The sequence below is a fragment of the Opisthocomus hoazin genome, chromosome 1 (genome assembly GCF_030867145.1).
Source record: "Opisthocomus hoazin isolate bOpiHoa1 chromosome 1, bOpiHoa1.hap1, whole genome shotgun sequence".
Taxonomy (NCBI): Eukaryota; Metazoa; Chordata; class Aves; order Opisthocomiformes; family Opisthocomidae; genus Opisthocomus; species Opisthocomus hoazin.
Genome location: NC_134414.1, coordinates 34,710,923 through 34,728,855, shown reverse-complemented (window position 1 = coordinate 34,728,855; position 17,933 = coordinate 34,710,923). Strand labels below are relative to the sequence as shown.

General features: G+C 43.9%; 1 protein-coding gene across 1 annotated transcript in view; it reads left to right on the top strand.

Annotated features, from left to right (window-relative positions):
- CYSLTR2 (cysteinyl leukotriene receptor 2) overlaps positions 1–15,507 on the top strand; it is a 55,008-nt gene extending 39,501 nt beyond the window's left edge. The window contains exon 2 of the transcript XR_012764092.1: positions 15,007–15,507. The gene's annotated coding sequence lies outside the window, so the exon portion shown is untranslated. The remainder of the gene's footprint in view (positions 1–15,006) is intronic.
- Positions 15,508–17,933: the final 2,426 nt, after the last annotated feature.

The window sequence follows — 17,933 nt, the reverse complement described above, 5'->3', positions numbered from 1 at the left end:
GTCGTGGTGTCTTGAGTTGCCTGGTGATCCTGGTCATTCTTCTCCACACTTGTTTGTGACTGAGTACACCTTCCTGGACACGCACGTTCAGGACAGTACACACTGTTTCAGCTCAGGGGAAATAAAAATCAACAATGGCACATTTTCCTATCTTTACTGGGATGAAAGATAAATTACTGGACTGATACATCTCCAAACAACACTGGATTTTTAATGGTTACATGGCATTCTCAAGGCTCATATTTGCCCCATGGCCAGCTACTATACTTTTATCCATCCCCTCTTTTGTTTTTTCCCCAGAGGAGGGTCATGCTCTTTGTCATGAGTATGGCAATGCCTACGCTGCTGGATAAAGATAAGGCCAAGCAGCCTGGACCAGCTCACACTCACGCTGTTATTAGGAAGTGCCCTGGAGAGAATCAGCTGGAGCCCTCCAAAATGCAGGTGGGATTGAAATAACAGACTTGCAGAGAAGCAAATAATCAGCTTCTGGGCTTGGCCTGTCTCTCTTTTATCTAGCAATGTGGAGATACTCAAAGAGTATGTGGTCTCATGTTTTGCACTACTGAAGTTGCTCCTGATTTCCATTTCCCACAGCCTTTTTGATATGATGCAGGAGTTCTTTGCTTTACATTATCATGTGCCTATTTTTGGTGATAGGATTGTCAATAATAAGGTAAAAAGGGGTGACTTTCAGGTCTGATTCTGGAGGACCCACAGTACAAATCTCCCTCCAGCTTCCAGCTCCTTCCTCCGGCACTACTTGCTATAACATTTCTTAGAGAAGGATAAATGACTGTTAGCTTTTTACTGGCCCTCTCTACCTACATCTCTTTTTGTCCTGCTTAAGTAGCAGTACTGACTAAGAGCTGGTCAGTAAGCATTCCCCAGCTTGAGGAAGATACTGAAATGTTTTTGTCACAGGTTACATCAGAGGATGTGGAAGTCATCACACTGACGTAAGGAGCCTGAAATGGGTTCAAGCAGTGATAGGTCTATAAATTAGCTGGCAGGAAGCAGCTTTCTGGGAAGACCAGCATCATCAACATGGTTGACGGGGGGACTTTCCCACCTGCTGTACAAGCACGCACACAAAAGAAGCAACATGAAGAGAGAGAAGCAGGGCACAATGGGAGAAAAGAGAAAGAATATGCAAGGCAGGAACAAACAGCACTGAGCAGAAGGCGAACTATGAAAGAAAACAGAAACAGAAAATTTTTAGAGCAATAACTTCTCATAGCATGAGCCAGCTTGTGACACCAGGCCTGAACTTTTCCCGTGGGACAGTTCTCTTTGGCTTTACACATTTCTGTCAGATGAGAAATGGGTGTCAGAGGCCAAACGAATGGCCTGTCCCAGGAGAGGAAGAGCGAGGAGTCAGCCAGGCAGACACCAGTTCCTTTCTGCTACTGCTGGGATTGTGGGAGATCCAAGGGTCACAACCTGGCCTCAATGAAGAGGATCAGTGAAAGATCATATTGATAAAGTTATTACCTTGGTGAGTAAGATCTTTGTGCTGGAATGGATGCTGAAAGATGCTCCTCGGTTCTAGGGTTATGGTTGTAATTGTGTTTTGGTGCTAACTTCTGGCATCAGTTAAACTTGTCACTTCTCCAGCCACAGAGAATTGGAGAGGGGTCACAGACCCAAGGAAAGGAAGAGGGGAGCAAAGGTAAGGATAGTATACATTGGTGTGGAAATGAGGACTATGAAAAAAAGGAGAAACAGCGGGCAATATAGGATAGTATGAGCAAAAGAAAAGAAAAGGTACAGAAGAGAGAGGGAAAGGGAGACAGAAAGAAAACCTTATTGCTGAAGTCCAGGAAGGAAAGCCATTCAGTGACAGAGAGGAAGACGCATGCTGCAGTAAGATGAGCTGTACAGAAAATATTGACATACGTCAGTCTCACTATGACTGCTACATAAACCCAATACAATTCAGCACTTGATGGGAAAGGGTTGCATGCTGGAGAGGCAGAGAGGGCAAGGCAGTCTGGGACACTAGTCTAAAAGGGTTTGCTCAAATATGAGTTCTTGAAAAGATGCTTTATTTAGATCTGTGGACTGTTAATAATTTGAAGAATCCGCAGCCCTGAGCCTGGATGAATATTTTCCCAAGGCTGTGGGGTGCACATGACACAAGAAGACAGATGTGTAATAGCTGGAAAGAAGACTGAAAGGGCAGACAAGAAGCAGCTCCTTTCACAGTTGGAGTTCTGCAGGTATGAGTGGGGGTCCTGCCCTTTTAGCTGTGGTATACTGTGGGGATTTGACAAAAACCTAAACTAGCCTTCCCTGTTTGAGATACAAGGAGTCACTCAGTTTGGGGGCAGGGACTCCCTGAGCCCAGGTAATGCTGCTTTTCTCTTCTTTGAGCTGAAGGCTAAAGCTTTGAGGAATCCAGCAAGAAAGGAAAATAGGCTTTGAACTTCCTGGCTGTGTCTGTTTTGGTAAGCAGAAGAGTGTGAGGGCACAGGCTGAACACCAGCACTTATCAATTCATACTGCCAGACTACTGCACCCTGGCAGGTTTTAGCCCATGTCAAAAATCTCACTCAATGCCTGAACAGTTGAGGGTGCTGCATGGGCCAGGAGACAGTTTGGCTACAGGTACATGGACCTGGGGCAGGGAGAGAGTTTAAGCATGTGGACACAAGTCACGTTGCACCACTTGGTCTTAAGAGTGAAATAGGAGACCCTGGACTGTTTGCTTTACTGATGCAGACGTATAGCCAGTGAGCTCTGGGGAGGGTTTGCGTCAAGGTACTGATTACAATGGAGATGTCTAATGCAAGGAGAGATGAAGCTGTCCTGGTGCACTGACAACCTGCTTTGGACTATGCCTGTTGCTATTCTGCACCGAGCAAACTCTGCCACTTCTCTGTCATGTGGCCTTAACCCACTCACTTAAACTTGTAGCATTTCAACTTCCCCGTAAATAAAATGCAACAAGTGTTATGAACAACTGCATTACTTAAAACAGCAGCTGTAACAGTAACCAGGTACACTCTTAATCTGCAAGTGCGGTGAGCAGACTTTTATCAGTGTTTGGAGGATTTCAGCAGGAAGTATGGCCCTGAGAATATGAATAATTTTGCCTTGTCACACCAGTGTATAAACTCAGTGTAGCTCCACAGAGGTCAATGACTGCTTCAGATTTCTACAAGTGGAACTGAATACGAAATGCGAGCAGCCTTGCAGAATTGTGAATAAAAATGAAGCAAATCCTCCTCCACCGCTTAGATATTTGGATAGCCTTTCTACTATTAACCACTGCATGCAGTCTGGTGTTTCTAAATATGATTTTTCTATAAAGCAATGCAAGTTTTTGAAATACAGCCATCACGTAGCAGCAGACAGCGCGAGCTCATAAAAGTGAATCCCTAGGTACAGACAACATCACCAAGCTCTTTAAATGATAAACTTTCGCCTTCCTGAGCCAATACAAAAGAAGCCTATCTTCTTGCTAAAAATACACTATACCAGCAAATCGCACATGCTCAAACTACACATCAAAATGCAGAGAGAGCCCTCTGGGATTTGAGGACAAATATGGTCCTGTGCCAGCTCTGACTGATTTAAGGCTGTTAAAATGATGCTCTTAAACAATTAAAAATATCTGCAAGTCCTGTCAAGAGGTTCTTCTGGTGTGGCTCCCACTATGTTAGAGTAATTCCATGGTGATGGGATGATGCTGATGCACAGTGACATATGAGAGTGGAAGTCTAAGCTCTTACATTTCCAGTCCCCAGCACTCCAGAGAAAGGACAAGAAGAGAGGCGGTTGCTGTCAATCAGAGCCCTTGCACAAAGCAAGGCTTGGAAATGTCAATGTACCCGGAAAGATAAAAAAGCCTGAAATTCACAGAAAGGACTCAAAACTCATGCCATGTTTCGAGAAGGTGGGTCTTTCAGGATGACTGTCAAGGATGAGTATCACAGTCTCCTGGGACAGAGCACCAGCGCATGTCGGCTTGGATTTATGTTATCCCAGATAAGTTCTCAGTGAACAGGCGCTCTACCAGGCAGACACTGTAAAAATGATCCTGAGCAGCAGCAAGAAGATGAGATGGTATGATATTACCCAGCAAAAACATTCAGAGCTGACCCTGGCAGTCTAAGTCGTGGTGGCCAAGTGCCATGGGGTTTGGACCCAGAATATCTGCACAAAGGTCCCATGGGGATCCCAAAGAACCGTGGTTTCCCTGTTGCCTGCTTGCATTTCCAAAAAGAAAAACTTCCTGACAGCTGTGAGACCAGAGACCTTGCTGGTCCGTTTGGGCAAGAAGCCTTCATAGCAACCACCATCTAGGAGATGGGGGATATTTATGTTCAGGTTTGATTTCTAAGGAACCCTCTCCAGCTGTGTATGGCTGTAGTCTTGCCTTACATGGAAATGGAGCAAAATCAGTCCTTCAGCAGGAGCGGCTGCCAGAGGCGTGAATAACGTGACCTGCTACTTACATGATAACCCCACAGCCTGACAAGACATTCTTTTACTTCTTTTATATATATATAAATCAATTCTCTGTGTCCTGCCCCTATCCTTTCAGGTTTTGTAGCAGAGGCAAGAGGCAGAGTCCACAGGACTCTGGCCATGAAGAGCAGCAGAGATCTCCAGAGCTTCCCGCTGATGGCAGAAAGGGGAACCTGACTGCTGGCTTGGAAATCCCCAACTAGCTGGCATGTGTCCATGGCTGAGGTCCTTCAGCTGCCCTTTGGGAGCCATTCATTGCTATCTCAGAGCTCCTGAAACAACGCAGCAGAACTGGACTGAACATGGGGGTCAGGCACAAGGGAAAGGGGCTGAACAGGCAAAGGAGACCCAACAGTAAGGATCAAAGGCAATCCACGGCGCTGCTGCCTTGACCTTGCCTGCAGGACATTAGGGTTAGCTGCATCAGCCATTGCCAGGTGGAGCCAACATGAGAGCTGCTGACGAGTTTCTGGAAAGAGAAGGCATACTTTTCAACTTATTAGTGTTGGATTTTTTTAATAGGGCAATAACTGGGAAAGCACTCAGGCGAATAAAGAATCTTCAACAGAAAACTAAGTGAATGGAGAGGAGAAATGGACTGTTACTGTCCCTTTGGGGTCATTTTGTTCTGGTACTTTCAGCCATATGCAAATAAACTCTGCAAGGAAGATCTATCTACAGCTTAAATGTATACGGCAATGGATCATTGGCTATCACCGACAAATCCCGCTACCCACAGCCTGCTCCTTCCAGTATTTGAGCTGTCTTCTCTCCCTCTGCCTAGCTCTAGACACCTCCACAGCCAGAGCACCCAGCATAGCAGACTTTCTGTCCTGAGATGAACAACCGAGATTTCAGAGACCTTTATCAGCAAGGTTGCATTGGAATGCAGCCCTGGAGGAGGGAGGAGCAGGAGGAGCATGTTAGGAGACAAAGGTGAAGTAGAAGTCCTCAGCTGCTCATAGGTTACTCCTGTTACCTGCTCACAGTCTAAGGATTTTGAGGATACTCATTGGGTGCTCGCCAGCTGGAACCTCTTGTGAAAGATGATCCAGTGTTTGAACCTCACCTAACAGAGGAAGGAGAGAGATAAAGAAGGCATCTGATACAGCTGCAGCTGGTAATGGGAGAACCCCCAGCAACCCCTTTTGAGATATTTTTTTCTGCCCTGACTGTACCACCAGCACTCTTTTTCCCCAGGACTCTCAGCCTAGTAAGTGCTTGCTGTCATGTATATTTTTATCCTGCTTCACAACAGAAACGAAGTTAAATGACCATATCATCAGCCTGTCATTCTCTGCACTAGCTTCTGAATATGCAAGCCAGTCTTGACCACATTTGACAATGGGGAGTGAAGGTATTAAAGATGTAGGTCTTTATACTAAAGGCATGCAGGTTTTATAATGGCATTGAGGAGACAAGGGACACCCAGAGTCACTGCTCCATAGAGCAAAAGGCTGCAGGAGAGGTTGGGCAGTCACCTGTCCTGCCAGCTAGACCATCAACATACTGGTATCATAAGGGTTGCAGAACGGTGTGGGATTTTTGCACTGGGAACAGGCGAACATTCCTGGGTACAGGAATCTGTAGGTGCCATGGGAAAAACAGAGATTCATTGTTTCTTCCTAGTATAAAACATCTTGTTTTCCCACAGTACAAGGAAAAGTGATTTTCTGGTAAAGAACTTAAGGGTGGAAAGTCAGGATGTGTTCCTGCTTATTTGGGGATGCCCCTCAATTTGGTATGTGAAGGAAGCCTGGAAGGGTTTCTCCACAGAGGTGGTGTGGCAACATCTCAAATCCTTCCCTTGCTCCCCAGCACACACACACACACACACACACACACATACTCACGCGTACACATATGCACACAGAACAAAGGTCTCACGAGTGACAGCTCAAAGTGTGGGTTTTTTCTTTATTTGTGGTGTCTTGTTGGAGTCAGACACATCTCCATGTACCTCACCCATTCAGCATGTCTCTGTATGTTCCGGTTTACAGAGACCTACCCACCTACCTAGGAGCAAAGCTCAAGAATTCAAAAGAATAATTTGTCTGTGGTCTAAACAAAGGGAGTAATCAATAATATCTTCTTAAAAGGAGAACTCCCTGGTTCTTAGAAATGTTTGTATATTAGCCTCACAGCTGTTTTTCTCTCTTTTTCTTTTGCCACACCTGTGCATACACATATACATGCCCTGGAAATACATACAATGAAGACTCCCAAATTCAATTTATAAAGCAGGATTAAGAAGCATTAACCTTCCAAGGAAACATCTCAGTTGTATAAAAGAAGCAAACCAGGCACTAGCAAAACCAAAATGTCCAAATGAGCTTTTGCGATAGATAGATATACAGAGATATATGTAACTATCTAAAGCTTTTGCTATAGGTACTTAAACCCAGCTAAGTTCTCCACCTATTATGAACAGGATACTTGATAATTTACTTGATCATTAACTTGAAAAATTGCTATATGCTAAGGAATTCACAGCTCCAGATCATACCACACCTGACAGATGAAGTGACATCAGAGTTGAAAAGCTGCTGCAAATTTGCTGTCCTGGAGGGGCTCGGTGTTGTGTCAGCTGCCTCCCTCATTTCTGAGAGGGCCACGAGGCATATGAGACAGGGTTTTACCACAAAACAGCCACCTTTGCTTATATACTGGGATTTTCTAGGTGCTGAGCAAACTCATATAAATGTCCACACTACCTATTTACACCAGGCAAGTGCATCGCCAGTCACAAGGGATGGAAAGAACACAGCACAGCAAGCTGCACCATGGGCATGGTCGGGCACTGCAGCTGCAGCCAGCCATTTCCCTGGGCACCTACCACCCACACGGACTGAGCTGAGGGAAGCCTGAGGAACCTACGAAAAAGCTGTCAGGCAAACGTTTTGTCACAAACATTTTTTTCGCTTCTTACTGCATGGCCGGCTCTGAACTACCACATCTAGGAAAGGCAGGGGACAAACCTGGTCTGCCAGAGGCTTTTCGCTGGCAGTAGAAAAGTCTCCTAAGCACATGCCCATTCCCAAACAAGGCTGATGGTGCTCACCTGCAGGTGATCAAGCTGTCATGTGGGATTGACAGATCTCAGGGGACAGGGAAACCCCTTTCTCAACAGGTCCACACACGCTCAGTGCTCTGCTACCCTCATACACAGCTTGGGCAGGATACAGATCATTAACACAACCAGGCGACAGTGTCTCCAGGTCAGTGAGAGGTCTAAATTTCCAACAGTGGTAATTCAAGGCTCAATTTAGTCACTCACATGTAGGGCTCTAGTGCCACTCAGAGGTCCTTCAACATTGTCATGGAGCTAATAGACATGACAATGAGTCCTGGGATATCCAAGGGCATCCCAAATGGCAGCAGACCTGATGGATGCAGAGACTCCCCTCCCACAACTGGTCAGCTCAGTGACTCATTAGGCTCCTCTGGCTTTCCGTATTGACACGGAACTGGGTTTCAGTTGTCCAAACATCCCTATGGCGTCATTTGCGGTGTCAACCTGGTGTCATTTTAAATGATACAGGCTATCCTGCCTGGCTTACCGGGGCATGGGTCTACTGTAATTACTGTGTCATATCTGTCATGGGACCACAGGGCATCTCAGATGGTACCAGGTGACTCCTGCACATGGTTGGAGCTGGTAGCATGGACATCTACACAGAGGAATCTAAGATGGACCTGGATCCCACCCCAGATATTTAAATCACAAAGAAATTTGCAAACTGTGACTTCAACCTCAGAGTTTTCAGAAGAATTTAACCAATATCAGCAGCACCTCCAATCAACCCAGAAGACACCCAGTCAAGAGCATTTTATTTGTCTCCTTCCCAGACTGAAATCCACCAAATCAGGTTGGTAAATTCAGCTATGAACTCTTAAGACAAAGACTGAAAAGAGAGTTTGGCATTTGACTATCCAGGATCCTTCCTAGTTGCTTTACAAGATAAGCACGTAGTAGCAATGTAGTCACAGTTTATATTTCACTCACTGTAACAAATCGTTGATATTAAGCATGTATAAGTAATTACTTTAATATTGATGAGTACAACCTACTCAGCTCTGCCTGTACAAAGTTCTTATTGCTTTTATCCATACTTTATTCCTGGTAATCAAATAAACAAATCTAAAATAACTTTTGCCACACTCATCTTCCTCCCTTGCTAGTGTCTGTTATTAATAAGCATAATAGTGGCTGTACAGTAATATCGGACTTTGTGCTTTCATGAGCCTTAGGCTTTGTGCTGAAATTTTGATCCCAGTACTTTGTGCTAGTTGCCTTGCTTCATAATTACCACCCAACAGTGGGGATTAGAGCAGTATATTGGCACAGTCAGTATCCGGTGGGAGATTTTTATGTGGATCTGGTTTCGGCAGAATGCCTTTCATCCAGTGACTTTCTGTATGGCTGAGTTCTGACTCGGACGAGCTCACATAGCAAATCCATTCTTGTCTCATTCAGGGTGCTCGTAAGGACTTACAAGCTCCCAGGAGCATGCACTGGGACAGGCCACAGAGGCCATGCAAATCTCTCTCAAGATGCATTTAGTATGGGATAGGACAAAAATGTACATGGTAAAAAAGTACCACAGTCTGGCCTGGGTAAGGACAGATAGTCTTGTGTTTAACTGCCTCTGTGACCGTGCTTAAAAGACCTTCAGAGTCAGAAAGGATGGGCCAAAGTATTTACACAGCAATTTGAAGCAGTGAGAGGATTAAAGTGAATGTCTTTTCGCTTGGATAAGTAAAAAATCACTGAAAAAGTATAAAGATATTGAAGCATAGTTTGGGTTTAGGTGAGACAACTAGGAGAAAGACCTTGTCCTGCCACCTGAGCATAGACCCATGTTACCCACCAAGAGGTGGAAGCAGGAGGCTTACAGCAGCTGGATGGCCATTGCAGCTGGGATGGACAAGATGACAGCCTCCAATGGCTTTTTTTCATCAAAGGCTGAGCTGCTTTAAAAAAACCCATACAGCCTGAAGGGAACAGAAACAGCCCGCTGCCGTTTCTCACTATACAGAACAGAGGATGTGGTTTTCCTGTTTCATGTGGGGCTTGCCACAGTTGTCTCTTCTGCCACCTCCCAGTTGGAGGATGCCAAACAGGCTTGCATGAGGGTACAGCTGAAGGTCACATGGAAGTTTCGGTTAGCACAGCTAACTAACCTTGGCTGATTAGTAATGTTTCCCAACTGGTGCCTTCATTATTTGCTGTCTAAAAATGGGACTAACTCCTTCTCCTCTTTGAGGTACAGCCTCACCATTTTTATTTTTTTTTTCCACTCTGGCCCTTTCTCCTTGGTGTTCTCTGTTTCTAACAGCTCGTCTCCATATTTAAGAAACATGTTAGGTGAAGACATTGCCTGATCATCTGAATGGCTAGAACAGAAAAAAACCACTGGGCTTCCTCCTCTCCTTTAATGGCTGTATCCTTCCTTCTCACTGCGTATTTACAGATTTTTCCTCCCTCCTGATTTGTCCTCTCATTTCTCTATTTTCTCCTCTTGCATTTTCCCTAATGGCAACTGTATCTTCTCCCGGAGTTTCAGATACTGTTTCTCTGGCCAAGCCTCAAACTCAGCTCAACTTCTCCTTCTCAGCTTTGCATTCAATTCCTTTGACATTTGCTTTTGCATATCCATCCACCATCCCAATGCAAGTTCTTTAAGATGAAACCCAGATCTTTTCCCTTTGCCCTTTTCCACATCTTCTATCACTGTGGACAACTCCATGTTCTTCTCTCTGATTTGTAATCTGGACTTTTTTCTCTGCTTCAAGCACACTAAATCTTGTCTCATTAAATCTCATCATTTTTTTTAATATAATCAAGATCAGTCTTTTCATTGCTATCTCCAGTCTTAACACCTGATTCATCTTGTGTCCTTATGGCAATAAATTCCTGTAACAGACAGATAGCTGGAATGCTGCTAGAATATTTCAGTAAGGGAATAAATCCTTCTCATCAAAATTTTTTGTTCAATCTGAATGATTTCTTGCTCCATCATAAACTGACTTTGCTTCATGGACAAAGCAGACCTCAGATGTAGTCCTGTTCTGTGAGCTGCCAATTGTATGGCCAGTACCACTTTCAGCCTGAGCTATTATTGAACAAAATTTCATGTGGTATTTTGATTTTCCTTTGCAATTCCATTACAGGGTAATCTGATCTGTATTTTGCTCTACAGTCATTATTTCATGCCACTCATTACAAGTGAACAAATTAATTCAGCTTATAAGCTCTGACTCTTCCCTTCTAAATACTTTCTCCAATGGACTGTTTCCAGCTTGTGTTCTTCTCTGAGCCACTGATGGGACATGCCTCCACTGGATAGCATGAAGAGAAAGGTCTTTTTTCTTTACTTGCAAAGTGATTCAGTGCTAGCACTATTTGAATGGGAAAGATGATGATTCCTTTACATTGCTTCTTTATTTGAGCTCTTTTATTTGCACAGTCTGTCTCTCTTCCCTACATACTTTGTGCATTGCCAGTTTAGACCGTTGCTTATGTGAAACTGTATTGGTCATGCTGAGTGCATTTGCAATGTGTTCATTAAAAACCACCTGGAAGATGTGCCAGCCATCAGAAACACTTTTGCTTTTCAGTTGCATCGGTTACAAGTCAGGTCTTTAGGACCCCAGCCTCCCCCTGTCAATTCCTAGAAGCCCAAAGATACCTGAATCTTGTACATGCTACATCCTACAGGAAACTGGTAGGGATGCTTTCTGTTAGGAGGTCTAAGTCTTCCTCACAGCGAAGAAAATTTCTTTTTATAAGTACTGGAATGGGTTTTACTGTTTTGCACTGCTTGGCCACCGGGGAAATTGCAGTGACAGCACGGATGGGAGGTGCATGCTGCTGCACATTGGTGTGCATATACGTGTTATATATATATACATATATATATATATATATATACACACACACAAGTGTCTGCCCCTGCCAGAGGAATCTCCACCGCATCTGAGCAGCACAGGGCAAAAGCTGAACACATCTGATTCCTCCCAGCAGAGGTCAGTGGTATCTTGGTTGCCAAAATTGCTCCATGCGTCCAGTCCAGCGTGCACACACAGCCCTGCACAGGGAAAAGGCGCCCTGCAGAGGGGCGGCTCAGGCAAACTTTTACACCCAATGTTGGGAAATTTCGTACTGATTTCTCAGTTTAGGGCCATAAGTACATTGCATATACAATACTGCCTTAGCTTTTTCCTGAGAGGTGTACTGGACTTTTCATTTTAGTCACACTTGTGGGTCACAGCAGTTTCACTTACACATTAGTTCTTTTTTTCCCCTTTAAATCATCTTGTAAATATCACTTTGGCCATTGTGCCCAATTTAACATAAAGTTAAGAATTCTCAGAACAGCTTTATTTGCTACTGAGAGTGCATTATCTATTAAAAAACTGTTTCATTTCATGTTTATTTTCTCTTTTGCTGAAGATTAGAGCTATGTAAATCACACTCCCTCTTTCACTGTTTTTTTTCCCTATCTTTATGCCTCACCCATCCTCCAAGACTCATGCTGCCAATATAAAGTGTATCTCAGATATGAGGACCATGTGTAATAAACTGCATCGCAGAAGATAATTGTATATTGCATTTTTCAGCATATTTTTTCTTCTTTCTGAAAAGCATTGCAAGCTTTATTTAACACGGGCTTTCAGTTCAGCCCAAACACCAGCTCTACAATAGAAAAAACAAGGTACAGGTGAATAGGAACAAACTTCTAATTAGAGCTCAGTTTGCCTCTGTTAATTTGTTTCAGATTTGCCTCTGTTAATTAGTTTCAGATTTACCAACCTTGAACCACTTGATATACGACAATGACACTCTTGTAATTCACAGATACTCATCATTTAGACAGTAATAAAATAGATGCAGAGCATTTCATAGAGATTAATAACCTCCTAGACACCTGCTGACCTCAGGCCAAGGCCCAATAACCTTGACTGATCATAAATTCCCAAACAACTGCTTTGGCCAGAGTTCATCATCACTATTGGAAGATGAAAGGCATGGAAGGAAATGTAAGGTGTCTGTTTTCTCCCCACTGCCAGGTTCTGCAGTGTGCATACCCTAAATTGCCCTGGAAATATTGGGAACTGCCAGGGAACTGGCTTTCCTTGTGTTAGCTAACCATGTTCCATTTTTATATCCTGACTAGTCCATTTCTCTAACTTAAAGAACAAGTTGTAGTCCCCTGTAAAATTATTTCGTCCACAGTGTTTAACACATCTTTTGAGTGGCAACATAAGGTACATGTATTGAAAAGTGCTACAGTCAGAAAGTTAACACCAAAGATGCTGTAGTCTAATCACATACAGGTTTTTCTGCTTTCCTTCTTATGTATATTTGTGCCAGAGCTTCAACAGATGAACTGTCCTCCCTCAAATAATGAGAAGACCTAAGCCAGAGCAGCGCAGGGCAGGTCACAGTCCTTGGGGACCAGCAGAATCAATGCTTACAGCTGTCACACAGCGCATGAAGCGACCTCTAAATTAACGATAGTATCAAAGCCATGAGGGAATCGAAACACTTCCTTCTAATACAGGTATCAATAACTCAATGGCTTTGGTTTATCAGGAATAAATAATGGAAAACATCCTGGGTCACTGTTAGGACAAGGGACCAGCACAAGCTCAGGATTGTCTTATGTCATGGACCGTGCTGATTTTGGTAGGGACAGTCACTGTGATATTAGGCCTAAACAAGGTGGAAGATCCCTTCTGCGGAGTCTTATGCCTCCAAACACTGCTGTGCTTGGCCCAGCCAAATAACCTCCCAGCAGAGGCTTCAGAGGAGCTGATGAAGGAGGAAATTCCCACCACCAAGCTCCCTCACTTGCTGTTTATCACACCCTTCCTCGCGGTCCTGCTGGACCCAAGGGAGAAGCAAATACCACTCAAAGGGAAAAAAGCTTTCAGTGCTGCTGGAAGAAGCTGGAGAGCTGCTGGAAGAGCAGGGAGGTGGCTTTTGGGGAAGGCGAGGCTAAGGAATTATGATGCAAGCAGGGAAGCATGGGAGAAGGCAAAGGATGCTGCAGAAATGGACAATTTTATAACAACATCATTTATTTAGCACTGTTTCTGTGTTCTTGGGGTATTTTATCACAAACTTACAGCCAGTCAGGCAAAAGGAAATGTGGGTCAAGTGGAAAGAAAAGACACATCTTTAATTTCTTCACAGTAAGATCTACTGGCCTGTGGTGCCGAAACCACATGAAGGAGTAAATGTGCAGAGTCTTATTTCAGTGTTTTTCCTCAGATATGCTAATTTACCAGCCTCCGACTTAATTTTATGTAATATCTCCTGCATCTATTTCTGACTACTGAAGGATCACAGAAGTTGCAGCCAGAAGATTTAACCAGATCATCCATGTGAGCATTACTGCAGAGCTCTTCCCTCCAACGTTTGCTAGCGCCATGTTAATCCTAATGACACACATCCTGAGGAACTCTGAGCAATGCATCTTGTCATCAAGATACGCTTTTTTCTCACTTGGCCCACAGTTTCATCTTCTTCATTGTCACAAGCTTGGGTTCGGACAAAAATTCTATAATGATGCTAGAAAACTCAACAAATTTCAACAACGATGGAAGAACTGATGGACAGGCACATATAATTTCCAAACCCTGGGCTCTTCAATGTGGTCCAGCAGTGTACTGGGGGAAGTTCAGCCACCTTTGGATACAGCCACCAAGCCATAAGAGCAGTGAAAAGATTAGTCTTTTATCTGTGATCAAAACTTAATCTGGATTTCTTACCTGCATGACTTCTGTTAGAAAGAACTCTCTTCCTGGTATTTAATACACTTGCTTGAAAAAAACAAACCAGATGAAAGATTTCTGCAGAATTTCTCTCCAAGTTATTTTTTCTGACTGTTTTCTAATAGTCTATGATTCTATGATTTCAGAAGGCAAACAGCAACACTAAGCCAGAGCTTTTTAAAACAACTACTTGGCCAACAACTACATGTTTGCTTCATATTGTTTTCCCATCATAAATATACTGGCAGTACAAAGTAAATCAGAGAGGGATGAGTTGTCAAAAACCCCCTAAAAATAGGGTGCTCTATTACCTACAGTTTAGTACAGTTGCAACTGTACCCCTTTTTGGTTGTTTTTCTGCAAATATTTTTATGGGGTTTTCTGCTTGTGCGGATGGATGAGTAGTTGGATGGATGGGTAGACAGATGTCTGGACAGGGAACTTTATTCAAGCAAATGGGGATTCAGCATGTGAACAAGTATATTCATGCCAGAATTGCTTTCTCGCCTGTCATGAATAGAGACATAGAAATAAATATATGTACATACATTATTATTGGCAGAAATGTGAGATAAAAATGGAGTATCTTTCAGACTGATAACATTTCTGCTTTGTCAGGAGGGAAAACAGCTATTTAAAAACTGGGACCAGTGTACCAGTGGCTTTTGTTGTGGGGGAAAAAAAAAAAAAAAAAGATGAAAACATTGTTAAATGCTTTGATTTTTCCTTTTGGTTTTTACTTTTCAGCTGTCTGTATCTGAAGCTGCAGGGTAAACCCAAGAACCAATGTCATGACTATTCCTCTGGAGACCAGGGAAAGAGGAGACAGTGCCTGTAGTGATCCCGACGGGAAGAGATGGTGATCCACATAACAGCATGCCTGTGTAGGCAGGCTCCACGTCTCAGCTGGTTCCCGGGCTGCACCGCGCTGCCCATCTCCATCAGTACAGGGCAGACTCAGCCAGGCCATTGCAAAGGAGGATCCCACAGGCAGCTCCCACTCAGTACCACGATTATGCCACCTGCGTGGCCTTGCCTTTATCTAACAGTGCAGCAACAAGTTCTCATGTGAACAGCCTGTCTGGGCAGGGGAAGTGATGAACAGAGTTGTTTTCTTGTAAGAAAATCCTCAAATAGCTTGAATGACCAAAGTGGGGTAACCCTTTCCACAGACAGGGTGTGCATGCTGTGCTGCACCCTGATAGGAGGCCAGTTTGATGCTGGACACTTGGGGTTCTCGGCATCTAAAGGGATGTTAGGTTATTTATACCATTCTCTCTTTCTTTATACTATTAGGCCTAATAAATAGCATTTTAAGTGATACTTTGCAGAGTCTGAGTGCTTTTCTTATCATGATCACAACAAGCCAGCTAACATGCAGGATGGACAGCTGCACAAAGAAGCCATCATACATACACTTTGATAAAGGCACCATGCCAGGGTGAAAGGGGCAGGGGATGGGGGCAGCTGCCTTTGCTGAGAGCTTTGCTTCACTGCACGATCATGGCCTTGAGGAGCTGGGAAACAGGATCGGGGCTGAGAAAATTGCTTTGCCAGTGCTGGTCAGGTCATGTTCCAGCAGCCGTCCTCTCTACACTCTGCTGTGCTTGGGAGCAAGAAGTCCTCTGTGCATTTAAGCATGTGTAAAATACATATTGGCATTGCCCTCTGCTGGTTAGTGCTGGCCCCATCGGTGGGGTTCACACCAACAAACACCCACGGACCCAAAAAGCGTCCTTTGCTCCCAGCCCCCCACCTCGGTCTGCTGCAAACCTGGGCAGGTCAGGCACCGCAGCCACCGGGAACTCAGTGGAGAAGATTGCCCTCTGCATTTTGATAATTTATTCATTTATTTTTTCCGTATTTCCTTATTTATTCTAAAGGATGTATTTTTTGATTTATTCATGGCTCACATTCGCTCTACTCCGCCTGGGATGGCTCCTTAAGGGATGGAGCCAACTGCTCCCAGCAAGCACTTGATGTCCTACAGGGAACCTGGGCTGTGCCGGTAAGTTTGGTCAAGGGGGTTTTTCCCATTCCCTGTTGTGATGAGTGTAGCGCTACTCATTGGGAAAATGGCTTGAGGATTGACAGAGGGAGAGGGATGATTGTCCCACTAGGAGCAAACAGAACAAGAGGATCAGGGAGTTTTAGAAAACTAAGACTTAATTGAATGAGCCTCAGTTTAAACTGCAGCTTTATCCAGACCTGTTTCCATATGGTATCATAAGCAGCAGAGGAATGGTCAGACCTTGTTATTTTTTATATTGTATTATTTTATATTTATATTATTTACTTATATATCATTATTTATATTTGTATTTATAGCATTTATTTATATTATCAATATAATTTATATGAATTATATCTTTATTATTATATCTATTGTGCATTAATATTTTATATTTTTCTGTCGTGGCTTGGAGGAAGTGTTCTGAGAGCCCTATCTCGGCTGTACCCAGCAAAGTCCAAGGCAGTTAACAAGTCCAGAGTTAACACCAGCACATCCACTTCGACTCAGTCATTTGAAATGCTCATGGACACAGAATAGATAAGGACTGAAAACACATTTGAGTGAAATAAAAAATTATGGGTAAATACCTGCCTTATTCTGCCAGCTTCCACACACAACCTGAACAGGGTGACAAGTGCTCCAGTGCACTGATTTTGTGAACAGAAAATCCCTGACAAAATTGCAAAGTTGAAACCCAAGTGCACCGGGCCAAACTCAAAATGCAAACGCATTTCAAGCGATTTGTACCATGCTGCAGGGCAACCCGATGCTGCGAAACTTGCAAGTGCAGAGGATCGTCAGCAAATAAGGAGCATGGGGAGGACCTAAGGGGCACGCGCCTGCTTGTCTGCATTGAAGGCTTCACGTCCACACTGCCGGGCAGCTCGGAGCAGGTCTCCTCCATACTCATGTACTGAGAAAAAGTGCATTCGTAGGGATGCACGTCTGCTGGGGAACATGTTTTTGCACCAAGATAACTGCCTGCCTTGGATTGTACCAGTTCACCTGTATCCTAATGGAGGCAATTCTTTGAGGTCCAAAGTGGTACTGAGGTTCAATTTTCTTAACCCGCCAAGAGCTTTTCCTCAAACTCGGGCAAAGGCCATCACAGAGGATCCAAGAAAGTTGAAAAAGCAGTTGCTAGTGCAATATCTATCCAGGCTTGTGTCAAATCTGTTTCTTTTGATTCCAGGGTTTAAACACTGTGGGTACCAGAGCAAGCAAAGATCTGAGAAGCGCTCAAATTATTCTTTTTTGTCCAGCATCCCATGAAGCCCAGCTAGGAGACATGTTCAGGTTATGGGATGCTGTGAAAAGTGTGCTGCAAAGAAGTGCCATGGTGCGATTAATGCTACAATGCTGTGGGCTTTGAAGGGGTTTCTGTTGGATTTTGGAGCAGACGTCCAACATTGCGCATGCTCTGCAGTCACAGGCAGGGAGAGTTGCAAGGCTCATTCCAGGTACCTCACAGGACACCTTTTATTAAAAAAATCCAATAATGGCAAAAATTAACCCTGGGACATAGTATTCTACATGCTGATCTTAAAATTGTTCCTGGAAGATACTCACGTTTGCTCACTGAAGTGTTGCACTTGACTTACAAGCGCAGATTTCCGAGCTCACAGGCTCCCCTAATTCACTTCGTGCTAGGAAAAAGGTC